The 13,838-nt window shown below is 43.6% G+C and overlaps 1 pseudogene; it reads right to left on the bottom strand.

Moving 5' to 3' along the window:
• Positions 1–11,779: 11,779 nt before the first annotated feature.
• On the bottom strand, positions 11,780–11,881 carry LOC141174707 (U2 spliceosomal RNA; annotated as a pseudogene).
• Between the last annotated feature and the right edge of the window lie 1,957 nt (positions 11,882–13,838).

Here is a 13,838-nt window from a genome sequence, read left to right as displayed (position 1 = left end):
AGCCCAAGCCCAAATATTTTTTCAGAGCTAGATGCAGATAAAAATTATTTTGAATTTGCAACCTGATGGAGGTTAGTATAGATGGACTAATAGAACAAGTCCCACACACTGCTACAAGCCCAAGCCCAAATATTTTTTCAGAGCTAGATGCGGATAAAAATTATTTTGAATTTGCAACCTGGTGGAGGTTAGTATAGATGGACTAATAGAACAAGTCCCACACACTGCTACAAGCCCAAGCCCAAATATTTTTTCAGAGCTAGATGCAGATAAAAATTATTTTGAATTTGCAACCTGGTGGAGGTTAGTATAGATGGACTAATAGAACAAGTCCCACACACTGCTACAAGCCCAAGCCCAAATATTTTTTCAGAGCTAGATGCAGATAAAAATTATTTTGAATTTGCAACCTGATGGAGGTTAGTATAGATGGACTAATAGAACAAGTCCCACACACTGCTACAAGCCGAAGCCCAAATATTTTTTCAGAGTTAGATGCAGATAAAAATTATTTTGAATTTGCAACCTGGTGGAAGTTAGTATAGATGGACTAATAGAACAAGTCCCACACACTGCTACAAGCCCAAGCCCAAATATTTTTTCAGAGCTAGATGCAGATAAAAATTATTTTGAATTTGCAACCTGGTGGAGGTTAGTATAGATGGACTAATAGAACAAGTCCCACACACTGCTACAAGCCCAAATATTTTTTCAGAGCTAGATGCAGATAAAAATTATTTTGAATTTGCAACCAGGTGGAGGTTAGTATAGATGGACTAATAGAACAAGTCCCACACACTGCTACAAGCCCAAGCCCAAATATTTTTTCAGAGCTAGATGCAGATAACAATTATTTTGAATTTGCAACCTGGTGGAGGTTAGTATAGATGGACTAATAGAACAAGTCCCACACACTGCTACAAGCCCAAGCCCAAATATTTTTTCAGAGCTAGATGCAGATAAAAATTATTTTGAATTTGCAAACTGGTGGAGGTTAGTATAGATGGACTAATAGAACAAGTCCCACACACTGCTACAAGCCCAAGCCCAAATATTTTTTCAGAGGTAGATGCAGATAAAAGTTAGTTTGAATTTGCAACCTGGTGGAGGTTAGTATAGATGGACTAATAGAACAAGTCCCACACACTGCTACAAGCCCAAGCCCAAATATTTTTTCAGAGCTAGATGCAGATAAAAATTATTTTGAATTTGCAACCTGATGGAGGTTAGTATAGATGGACTAATAGAACAAGTCCCACACACTGCTACAAGCCCAAGCCCAAATATTTTTTCAGAGCTAGATGCGGATAAAAATTATTTTGAATTTGCAACCTGGTGGAGGTTAGTATAGATGGACTAATAGAACAAGTCCCACACACTGCTACAAGCCCAAGCCCAAATATTTTTTCAGAGCTAGATGCAGATAAAAATTATTTTGAATTTGCAACCTGGTGGAGGTTAGTATAGATCGACTAATAGAACAAGTCCCACACACTGCTACAAGCCGAAGCCCAAATATTTTTTCAGAGCTAGATGCAGATAAAAATTATTTTGAATTTGCAACCTGGTGGAGGTTAGTATAGATGGACTAATAGAACAAGTCCCACACTCTGCTACAAGCCCAAGCCCAAATATTTTTTCAGAGCTAGATGCAGATAAAAATTATTTTGAATTTGCAACCTGGTGGAGGTTAGTATAGATGGACTAATAGAATGATGCTATGCCCAAAAGATTTTGCTTCACTAGGTGCAGTAAAAAAATTTGTATTCTATACACAGGTGGTGTAGCTTGCAACACAGATAGGCTACTCCACTGACTAACACACACTGCAAGAGGCCAAAAAGGATTTGCTTTGCTAGATTTAGCCAAATGCTGTGAAAAAAACTTGCACAGCACTGACACAGACCTGCCTGGCAAAAAGTGATAGGAACTGATGTAACCTAGCCCTCAAAAGGACTACAATTACAATTAGTCTTTACTCCCAACCTATCTTTTTAAGAGCACAGACCTGCCTGATAAAAGTGATAGGAACTGATGTAACCTAGCCCTCAAAAGGACTGCAATTACAATTAGTCTTTACTCCCAACCTATCTATTTAAGAGCACAGACCTGCCTGATAAAAGTCGTAGGAAATGATGTAACCTAGTCCTCAAAAGGACTGCAATCACAACTATTTCCTACTCCCAAGCTATCTGTAGATTTGTGCGAAAATTGGCTTGAAATTAACACTGAAAGTATAGCGCACACAGCAACAGCGGTGCAGTCTAACACGCAGCTGCATCAGTGAGAAAATGGTGGCGACGTGGAAATTGGCTGGGTCTTATAGGGTAAGGACATGTGACATACACTGCCAATGACACATGCCCTTGCTTGTGTGAAAAAAAGCACTTCGCTCCGTGTGTGCGCTGCTGATAGGCTGACAGATTGCACCTCCCCACTGTAAATGCGGGAAAGAGAAAAAAAAAATGGAGATCTTCATTATTTATGCAGAGATCCATCCCATGCCCCTCCCCCCGCCCCGCTGTACACTCAAACTGCGTATTAACATTAATTTTCATCATTACTGAGAAAAAATGAAGTTATGATTTTGGTGCACGAACAGTTATCGAACATAACCTCGAACAGCCGAATTTTTTTCAAATTGTTTGTGTTCGCCGAACGGCTCGAACACCGCCCAAAACAGCTCGAATTTGAGATTGGCGAACAGTTCGAGTTGAACACCGCTCATCTCTAGTTTTTAGTGTCGCTGGTGGAATTATAACTGATAAGCGCATCCGCCTGTCAACTGAAAATGTTGACAGACTGACTCTTAGAAAAATGAACAAGGGCTGGATTGGGTCAGACTTCTCAACACCACCGAATGATAGCAGCGTAACATAAACTCAAATCCAGTGTCTTTTCTTGGGAGGTATATTCCCATGCACCTCTTCACACCCACACATGAGTATACGCTTCCTGATTTTGTCTACTTGCTCTTGTCCTCCTCCTTCTCCTCATCCTCCACCACCATATCACCAGGGTGACCGTGGTCCGTGATGCAACATCCACATACATTTTTTAGTATAATCTCTTTTTATTGAAATAATAAAAGACATAAACATACAAAATCAACATCAGTAGGAGCCAGTGCTCAGTCTCGACGATCAAAATATTATATATTCACATATGTACTATTTTTCTTATAAGACTGAGGCACCTTTATCCAGCAATATAAGCTTACTTTTGTCTGTTCCAACAATGGAACCAAGAGCATATATCAAATATCAACAATGCCAAAACGAGAGAAAAGAAGAAAGAAAGAGAGAGAAAAAAAAAAAAAAAGGGGGGAGGGGGGAGAGCAGGAGAAGAAGTAATAAGAAAGTGAAAATAGGAAAGGAGAGAAGGATTTAAGGAATGGGAACGGGGCAGGGGAATCTGAGCTAAGGTTCTATTTTAATTTCACTAATCATCTCCAGCACCAATCCGGATCCAATTCGCCTATTCATCAGTTTTTACCCAAATAGCCCGTGGAACTCCGACGAGTCTTGAAACAAGATCCAAACACTCCAGATCTTCATGAATTTATCCGCACAATCATTGAAATCAGCAGAAAGCTCCTCCATTCTGCAGATATTAGCCATTTCATTATACCACTCTGAGATTGGGGGGATTTGAGGTGACCTCCAATAACGTGGAATCACCGCACGAGCTGCCATTAAACAAAATCTTAAAATATCTTTTTTTTGGGATCTAATCGATGAAGGCAGAATGGAAAGTAGGGCTATCTCAGGGCAGTTCTCAACCCTATTTCCAGTAATTAGGTTATAGTTAGAGAATATTTTATCCCACAGAGGTTTGATCCGACTACATTCCCACCAGATGTGGAGCATAGATCCCCTTTCCACTCCACATCGCCAACACATGTCTGAAGTTGCTGGAAACATGGAGTGGAGTTTCACAGGATACCGATACCATCTTGCCATAATTTTGAAATTTTTCTCCTGCGCATAATTTGCACCCGACATTTTGTGTGTAAACAAGAAACTTTTTTCCCAGTCTGATGAGGGTATGACATGTCCCAATTCCTGTTCCCACTTATGTTGAAAATTAAGCTTTCCTGAGATATTTACCCCCATCAGACAATTATAAAGCATGGATATTACATGGTTGGGAGGAGCTTCCTGCAAAAACAGTCTCTCAAAGGAAGATGGTGTACACTGGAACAGGGGCACTGCCCCCCTGGACGATAAAAACGATTGTAACTGTACATATTCCAACCACTGGAGTTTTCTAGACGGATATCTGTCTTGTATTGTATTAAATGATGGAAATCTACCATTTTCGAATATCTGCAGAAGGCGAACATCCTCCCTAGCTCTCCATCCCATAAAAGAATCCCTCAAATATCCAGGAGGGAAGGAGGGATTGGAGAATAATGGCATAAGAGGGCTGATTGTACTAGAGGAAAAGTATTTTTTCATAATTGCATGCCAAATTTTGATTGTACCCCTAGTCAATTCAGACAAACCTCCAATTGAGGAAACATCTGAGGCGAAGAGCCAAGGAAGGTGCTTCAAAGGAACAACTACTCCCTCCTGCTCAACAGTGACCCATTGCTTTGTCAAAGAATTATAGTGCCAGTCTAGAAGGCGACCCAAAGCAGAGGCTTGAAAGTATGTTTTAAAATTCGGAAATCCAGCTCCACCAGCTGCCTTAGGGCGGTTCAAAGTCTGCATACTTATCCTAGGTCTACCTTTACCCCACACAAACCTAGTTAATACTGTACGTAATCTGCTGAAAAAGCTGCATGGGGGAGAGATAGGGACAGTTTGAAAAATATATAAAAAGCGGGGAAGTATATCCATTTTTACGGCATTCATTTTGCCAAACCAGGACATTCTCAGTTTACTGTAATTTAGTAAATCTTTACATGTACGGTCCAAGAGAGACTGGTAGTTTAGCGCATACATTTTTGACAAGTCAGAAGAAACGAGCACTCCCAAGTATTTTATCGCCTCCGATTTCCACTAAAAAGGGAAGTTGTCCATCACCTGTCTAACCTCTCTCTGCGGCAATGATACGTTTAATGCCTCCGATTTTGAGTAATTAACTTTGAAATTACTCAGGAACCCAAATCTGTCAAACTCCTTCATTAACGAAGGAAGAGATGTCTGAGGTTGAGATACGTAGAGGAGGAGATCATCTGCATATAGTGCTGTCTTATAAGTCCTTGTGCCTATTTTAACCCCTTGAATACTACTATTTTTCCTTATAGCGTTGGCCAGGTGTTCCATCACTATCACGTACAGAAGGGGGGACAGAGGGCACCCCTGTCTAGTCCCATTTTGTATCTTAAAGGGTGAGGACAGGGCTCCATTAACTCTAACTCTGGCAGTAGGACCTGAATAAAAGGAGAAAATCAACTGTAAAAATCGTGGTCCAATGCCTATTTGGGTTAGTGCTTCCTTCATAAATTGCCAATGAACCCTATCAAAAGCCTTCTCTGCATCAACAGATAGAAGGCCCATAGATATGGAATTGCTTTTAGCTTTGGAGATTAGCAACATAGTCTTAATGGTGTTATCTCTTGCCTCTCCGCCCTGAATAAATCCTACTTGATCTGTGTTTATAAGGGAGGGTAACAATGGGGCCAGTCTCTCTGCTAGAATTTTGGAGAGTATTTTAATGTCTACGTTTATTAATGATATGGGTCTATAATTAGCCGTGTTTGTAAGATCTTTACCCTGTTTAGGAAGGATACTAATATGGGCTTCCAATGATTGGGGGACGAAACACGTCTTATCATTTAGTGAGTTAAATGTTTTATGCATAATAGGGGATAGTTGAGTTTTAAGGGACTTATAGAATGCTGGGGTAAATCCGTCTGGACCAGGACTTTTACCAGATGGTGTAGATTGAATAGCAAGATTGACCTCCTCCTCCGTAATGTCTTTTTCCAGTTCCCCAGAGACCTGGCTATCTAAGGATGGTAAAGAAGTATCCTGTATATACTCTTTAATTCGGGCAGTTAGGTCACAGGGAGAGAGATCAGAATATTGCCCTTTAATATTATATAATTTCTCATAGTATGAGCGAAATATCTCGATAATTTCTGAAGGGTTATGGGCATCCTCCCCATTCTGTTTCTTGATATATGGAACGTATGTTGCCACAGAACGAGGATGAAGCAATCTTGAGAGTGCCCGTCCACATTTATCTGACGATTCATAAAAAAAACTTTCAGTTTGCTCCCTATGTCTTAGATACTTTTACTCAAGCAAGATCTTAAGATCATTCCTTTTTTTTGATAGTTCTGCAAGTGTATTAGGTGACAATGTATGTTTGTGCGATGTCTCCAATATGTGTATCTGTCTCAACAGGTCATTCACCCTCTGTGTTCTTTCTTTTTTGAGTCTTGAACCATGTTTAATCAACACGCCTCTCATGACACATTTTAGAGTTTCCCATTGCAGAGGAGTTGAGGTCTGATCTGTTTTGTGAATTTGCATAAAAGAATCAACAGAATCTTTTAATTCCGTCACGCAGGTACTATCCTTGAGAAGGTGATCATTCATTTTCCATGTCCACGAGCGTCGGACAGAGGAAGGAATAGATAGGGATAGAAAAATTGGAGCATGATCAGACCACAACATGTCGCCTATTGTGGCAGATGGGTTTAAAGAAAGAGCGTGATGACTCAACAGGAAGAAATCAATGCGACTATATGAACCATGCGCAGGAGAAAAATATGTGTAATCCTTACCCTGAGGATTTAAGATTCGCCAAACGTCTGTCAATCTGAGGGCGTGGATGGCCCGCTTCAGTGATCGGAGCCTTCTTGAAGGGACAACACCCCTTCCTGAGGATGAATCTAGCGCGGGATTCCATGTGAAGTTAAAGTCTCCACCTGCAATCAGAATACCTTCTGCGAATTCAGAGAGGGATGTTAGAAAGGACCTACACATGGGGATCTGGTCTTTGTTAGGGAGGTACCAATTTGCTATTGTATATATTGATTCCGCTATTTTAAGTTTTAAAAACACATATCTGCCTTTATCATCAATGAGGGAATCTATGAAGGTGTAAGCCAACGATTTGTGTATGGCTATGGATACACCCTTAGAGCGTGAATCCGGATTAGTGCTGTGAAACCATCGAGAATAATACCTATCACCAAGAACAGGCACATGCCCCATTTTAAAATGCGTTTCTTGTAACATAAGAACCTGAACTTTTTGTTTGTGCATAGAGTATAAAATTTGAGAACGTTTCTGTGGGACATTAAAGCCTCTTACATTCAATGAACCTACTTTAATAGATGACATGATTACCAATGGTGAGGAAGGGGGTGGGGTAAGATGGGAGACGGAAATATAAAGAAAGGGACGAGAAAGTGAAAGGGGAACAAAAAATAAAATTAGAATAAAGAAAACAGTCTGATGAGGGGAGATGAATCTATTTTACACCTGCCAGCAGTGTGTAAACCCCTTGAGAGAATGGGCTTTCTACCGAGGAGCTGTCCCCCCCAAGCCCAAACAACAGGCCAAACCCTTCGTACTAAAACTTTGATATAAAAGCAGCCAACAACTGACATAGATTAACATCTGCTTATCGCTATATTAAATCTCAAATCAATATATCACATAACCTTGTGAGAAGATATCTGTACCTCCCAAGAACTGAATACCATTGACACAGTATAATTAGTTTTGTCACTGATATCCAGTCACATATGTGAGGTATTTAAAACATCAACTACGTTGAGAACATTTTAGAAGAATATAACATTCTAATGTCTTTCACCAACATTTTAGAGGAACATAACATTCTAATTTCTTTCACCAGCTTGACTAGCACTGAGGGCTAGAGAATTGACCACAGATCCTTTTTGTGAGAGATGTTTCAATCTGGGGGATACGAAACGTGTTTCCTATTGATCTCTCTTCTAGATTCTTCTCTGGCTTTGTTTCTTGTCACTTTTTGTGATTGTGGGTTGAGATCCGACTTGGGGCCTCCTGGGAGACTTGGCCAATCCTCGGATGATATAGATACGTGGGGGATCCCCAAGCCCCTAACAAAAGCCGGGATGTCTCCAGGGCAGCGTACCACATGTAAAACCCCAGAATGGCGGACTTGTAGGCGGAAAGGGAAACCCCAAGAATATAATATGTTCTGCTGTCTCAAAACCTCTAATAGAGGTCTTAAAGTCCTCCTCTTCTGAAGTGTGTGACGTGATAAATCAGACATGAGTTGTACAGAATGATCTTGATAAAGAATAGAGTCCATTTTTCTGGCCCTTATTAAGATGCTTTCTTTGATTTTGTATTTATGAACCCGGCAAATCACATCTCGATGTTTTGACATGTCAGAGGGTCTGGGACCCAGGGATCTATGGGCCCTGTCTAATTCCAACTCACTCTCTAAGGGCTGACCCAGAATAGAGTTGAACAAATTGCGCAGTGTCTCATCTAATTTATTGTGCTCAATTGTCTCTGGAAGTCCTCTAATCCTAATATTATTGCGCCTTTCTCTGTTCTCAATATCATCTATCAAATCTGTTAGGTATTCCAATTGGTATGAGTGGGAGGACAAAGTTTGTTCATGAGATTTAACTTGTTGGGCGATGGATGCTGTGTGTGACTCAGCAGCAGACACTTTTTCTGTTAACTCTTGCATGTCCCCTCTAATGGCAGCGGTTTCAGCTCTGTAGGAGGACTCCAGTCTAGACATATAGGACTCCATGTCCTCCCTGGTTGGAATAGCTCGTATTCGAGCTTTGAGATCTCTCCACACTGCTTCATGCTGAGATATATCATCCTGTTGGCTCTCCTCTGAGCAGCCAGGAGAGGGGGAGCGCAATAGTGTGTGAAAGGGGCCCCTCTCAGGGGATCTCTGGTCATCGGTGGACCACTGGGGTCTCTGCAAGTCCGGACCCGCAGCAGAGGTAAGCTCTGCCGAGTCTGAAGTGCCTGTGGGTTGGAGCACGGAGCTATCCCCCACCACGCACCTGAATCCCGGAGGCGCGAAACCAGGGTCCACCATCTTGGACTGGGGGGGGTCCTCTGTAGCTGCGACGGTGAGGTCTCCTGTATTCCCCCACATCCGAGAGTCCTCCGCCGACGAAGGCATCGTCCGGTCTATTGATCCACATACATTTTTTAAAGGGTGTTTATGATGCCTGTACAAAAAATTATTTTATACAGTATGTTCATGTATACCCCCCAGGGGTAAATGTTTGTCAGCCCATACACTTGTGCATGGGCATTACAAGTATAGGAGGCCCGCTCCTTTCTAATGGGAACATTTTTTTTATGAGGCCCTCCTCCACGTCTCTTCCAAGGGGCATTGAAGTGCCTCCAAATTTTTGGCAGCCCTTGCATTCAGTGCATAGGCCAACACTATGGGAGACTCTCTCCTTTCTAATGGGAATTTGTCGTTACTGTGGCCCTGCTCTATGTCTCTTTAAATTTTTAATGGAGTTTTTCCTAAATTTGGTCAGCCGTTGGACTCACTGCATACCCTATAACTGTATAGCAGACTCTCTCCTTTCTAATGGGAATTTGTCGTTTCTGTGGCCCTGCTCTATGTGTCTTTAATTTTTTAGTGGGGTTTTTCCTAAAATTGGTCAGCAGTTGGACTCACTGCATACCCTATAACTGTATAGCAGACTCTCTCCTTTTTAATGGGAATTTGTCGTTACTGTGGCCCTGCTCTATGTGTCTTTAAATTCTTAGTGGGGTTTTTCCTAAAATTGGTCAGCCGTTGGACTCACTGCATACCCTATAACTGTATAGCAGACTCTCTTCTTTCTAATGGGAACATGTCGTACCTTGTTACTGTGGCCCTGCTCTATGTGTCTCTAAATTCTTAGTGGGGTTTTTCCTAAAATTGGTCAGCCGTTGGACTCACTGCATACCCTATAACTGTATAGCAGACCCTCTCCTTTCTAATGGGAACATGTCGTACTTGTTACTGTGGCCCTGCTCTATGTGTCTTTAAATTCTTAGTGGGGTTTTTCCTAAAATTGGTCAGCCGTTGGACTCACTGCATCTCCGAAATGACCACATCAGTCACAAACTGACATCACTGCAGCACTGCTTTGGCCAAGCGGCAACAGCCTGTGCTGAAGATAACATGCTTAATGCTTAATTGACAAACCGCCCAGCGCTGCAGAGTTGTTGAAAGCTGTAACACAGCAGCCTGATCTGTGGCTTTCACCGCTGAACATACAGCCAGGCATTGTTGTGTGTGACAATGGGTGGAACCTGGTGACGGAGGAATGACAGCCGGAGTAGATACGGTTTCCCTCTATGCCAGTCCTTTCACCGAGCTAAAGAATATGGCTGTGGTGAAATACAACTTCCACTGAGAAGCTGTTTCAGATTGAAAAAGATGTTTGTGTGTCAAAGCACCACCGACAAGTGCGAGTTGATGTTGGACGGGCTGCCACTGCTTCTGCAACAAGCTGCATTAGAGTACTTCCTGGGAGAAATGACACCCAGGGTAGATACGGTTTCCCTCTATGCCAGTCCTTTCACCGAGCTAAATACAACTCTCAGCAAAAAAAGCTGTGGACTGGCTCTGTACCGTCCCTGGCCACATTCACCTGTCCACGTGTTTGTGGTTAGGCGGTCCTTCCCAGTAAGTGCACTGGGAAGGGCACGGGTAATGTCATGCTTGTGGAAGGCGGAGACGACATCGGGAGAAACAGTGGCGGCTGGGGACCGAGTATGGACACCCGGCCGCCGCCGGCATGAGGTTATGAAAAGCTTCCGCCTCCACGAGCCTAAAAGGCCACATTTCAAGTGCAAGCAGCTGTCAAAAAATTGGCAGTATAGTATTACAGCCTGTGGGTGGGTGGGTGACTGGCTGCATACTTGAGCTTGCATTCCAAGGAATTGGGTAGGGACAACTGAATGCTGCACTGGGACAAGGACGTGGACGGTGATTGTTGCAAGTCTGCAACAACAGGTGCATGGCGGGAGGCATCTTCGCATGCGCCAAGGATCACTTATGATGGGCACACTTTTAGGCAGTGACCTGGGAGTCAGAAATGCTTCCAGAGGTCTTCCCCATGTTGTTCCCATGTCTTTTCAGCACTGTATGCATGTGTCTGATGATGTGTCACACACCACATGGCCAGATAAGGTTGTAAAATGTTAAAATGACATTTCCCAGTGAATGCATTTGTCTTTGTTGAAAGCAATGCAAAAGTGCAAAAACGCATCAAAAACGCTACGTGTGAACATAGCCCAAGGTGTGGAGGAGTATTTTTAGTTTTGGTTATTTATTTTGCCTTATATACAAGTCATTACCCTGGAAAGGATGTTCCTTAATAAATTTCCCAGGAAAATCCATTTTGTTTTTGTATGTTTTATTGTGAGTCCGTAAAAGTGGCGTAATACTCTGACAACGTTGTTCACAGCAGTGACCTGGGAGTCAGAAATGCTTCCAGAGGCCTTCCCCATGCTGTTCCCAAGTCATTTGAGCACTATTCCCATCGATTTGGGCAATTTTTAGGCCCTCTGCAGACCGCCGGGGGGAGCCGCCTGAAAAATGCTCGAGTTTCCCATAGACTTACATTGGGCTCGTTGCACGGGTCGAGCACTCGGGTATTCAAATTTGCTCGACCCGAGCAATGAGTGCCAGAGCAATTTAGTGCTCTCTCATCACTAGTTAAAAGAGTAGCAGCTGATAACAAGGCCACTGACTAGGTATATGGTGTGTGTGCAAAGGCGTAGCAAAGGACAAATGCATTATTGCAGCTTATCTCAGGAAGGAAGGGATAGATAGATAGATAGATAGATAACATTACAATACAATATATTGGTAAAAGCAAAGCACATATACTAAATGAGAACAGATACTACACTTGATCTTAGCCAAAAGGCCGAGAAGCGATAACCTGAATTGGTTTTGGCCTATGACTGCACCCTGGTTTCAAGAAGGCACCCATTGTAGGGATAGGGACAAAGACTCCCCTTAGGAAGACATGTTGTTCATCAATAGACACCTTAAAACCCACAACTTTACTGCTTGTTGCAGCTGCAGCCCACAAACGCATTTTTAATCTGCATATGACGCGCCCCCTGGGCCGTGGGGTATGTCAGCGACCCCACCACAGCAGCACTGAGAAGGATAGCGACTCTACCACAGCAGCACAGAGTATGTCAGTGACCTCTGCCACATGAGCACAGAGTATATCAGCAATTCTACCACAGCAGCACAGAGTATGTCAGTGACCACTGTCACAGGAGCATAGAGTATGTCAGCGACTCCACCAGAGTAGCACAGGAGCACATGTCAGTGACTCAAACACAGCAGCACAGAGTATGTCAGCTACTAAACCACAGCAGCAAAAAGTATGTCAGCGACTCCACCACAGTAGCATATAGTTTGGCAGCAACCACCACCACAGCAGCATATGTCAGTGACTCCACCACAGCTGCACAGAGTATCTCAGCGACTTCATCACAGCAGCACAGATTATGTCAGCAACCCCATTACAGCAGCACAGAGTATTTGAGTGACCCAACCACAGCAGCACAGAGTATGTCAGCGACTCAAACACAGCAGCACAGAGTATGTTAGCTACTCCACCACAGCAGCACAAAGTATGTCAGCGACTCCACCACAGCAGCATTTGTTTGTCAGCAACCACCGACACAGCAGCACAGAGTGTCAGCGACCCCACCACAGCAGCACAGATTATGTCAGTGACCTCTGCCACATGAGCACAGAGTATATCAGCAATTCTACCACAGCAGCACAGAGTATGTCAGTGACTCCACCGGAGCAGCACAGGAGCACAGAGTATGTCAGCGACCACCACCACAGCAGCACAGAGTATGTCAGCGACTTCATCACAGCAGCACAGATTATGTCAGCTACCCCACCACAGTATCACAGAGTATGTCAGTGACCCAACCACAGCAGCACAGAGTATGTCATCGACTCCACCACAGCAGCACAGAGTTTGACAGTGACTCAGCCACAGCAGCACAGAGTATGACAGTAACCTCCGAAACAGTAGCACAGAGTATGTCAGCGACTCAATCACAGCAGAACAGAGTATGTCAGCTACTCCACCACAGCAGCACAAAGTATGTCAGCGACTCCACCACAGCAGAATTTGTTTGTCAGCAACCACCGACACAGCAGCACAGTGTCAGCGACCCCACCACAGCAGCACAGATTATGTCAGTGACCTCTGCCACATGAGCACAGAGTATATCAGCAATTCTACCACAGCAGCACAGAGTATGTCAGTGACTCCACCGGAGCAGCACAGGAGCATAGAGTATGTCAGCGACCACCACCACAGCAGCACAGAGTATGTCAGCGACTTCATCACAGCAGCACAGATTATGTCAGCAACCCCACCACAGTATCACAGAGTATGTCAGTGACCCAACCACAGCAGCACAGAGTATGTCAGCGACTCCACCACAGCAGCACAGAGTTTGACAGTGACTCGGCCACAGCAGCACAGAGTAGGACAGTAACCTCCGAAACAGCAGCCCAGAGTATGTCAGCGACTCCACCACAGCAGCATATAGTTTGTCAGCAACCACCGACACAGCAGCACTGAGAATGACAGCAACCACGCCAGAGCAGCAGAGTATGACAGCAACCACTGACACAGCAGCACAGAGTATGTCAGCGACTCCACCACAGCAGCACATAGTATGTCAACTACTCCACCACAGCAGCAGGGCATTTCAGTGACTTCACCACAACAGCATATAGTCTATCAGCAACTCCACAACAGCAGCAGAGTATGTAAGCGACCACCGCCACAGAAGCAAAAAGTATGTCAGCGACCACCACCACAGCAGCACAGTGTTATGATTTGCTAC

Source organism: Phyllobates terribilis, unplaced genomic scaffold (assembly GCF_046119375.1).
Source record: "Phyllobates terribilis strain yellow unplaced genomic scaffold, ASM4611937v1 Scaffold_13__5_contigs__length_258822181, whole genome shotgun sequence".
Taxonomy (NCBI): domain Eukaryota; kingdom Metazoa; phylum Chordata; class Amphibia; order Anura; family Dendrobatidae; genus Phyllobates; species Phyllobates terribilis.
The sequence above is the reverse complement of the archived record's forward strand: the minus strand, read 5'-3'. Positions and strand labels throughout refer to the sequence as shown.